Genomic DNA, 684 nt, shown 5'->3' with positions numbered 1-684 from the left:
GAGAGACTCGACAGGAGAGACTCAGCAGGAGAGACTCGACAGGAGAGACTCGACAGGAGAGACTCGACAGGAGAGACTCAGGAGGAGAGACTCGACAGGAGAGACTCGACAGGAGAGACTCAGCAGGAGAGACTCAGCAGGAGAGACTCAGCAGGAGAGACTCGACAGGAGAGACTCGACAGGAGAGACTCAGCAGGAGAGACTCGACAGGAGAGACTCAGCAGGAGAGACTCGACAGGAGAGACTCGACAGGAGAGACTCGACAGGAGAGACTCAGGAGGAGAGACTCGACAGGAGAGACTCAGCAGGAGAGACTCAGCAGGAGAGACTCAGCAGGAGAGACTCAGCAGGAGAGACTCGACAGGAGAGACTCGACAGGAGAGACTCAGCAGGAGAGACTCGACAGGAGAGACTCAGCAGGAGAGACTCGACAGGAGAGACTCGACAGGAGAGACTCAGCAGGAGAGACTCAGCAGGAGAGACTCGACAGGAGAGACTCAGCAGGAGAGACTCAGCAGGAGAGACTCGACAGGAGAGACTCGACAGGAGAGACTCGACAGGAGAGACTCAGCAGGAGAGACTCAGCAGGAGAGACTCAGCAGGAGAGACTCGACAGGAAAGACTCAGCAGGAGAGACTCAGCAGGAGAGACTCAGCAGGAGAGACTCGACAGGAGAGACTCGAC

This window comes from Sander lucioperca, chromosome 7 (genome assembly GCF_008315115.2).
Source record: "Sander lucioperca isolate FBNREF2018 chromosome 7, SLUC_FBN_1.2, whole genome shotgun sequence".
NCBI lineage: Eukaryota > Metazoa > Chordata > Actinopteri > Perciformes > Percidae > Sander > Sander lucioperca.
This window is presented reverse-complemented; position numbering follows the sequence as displayed.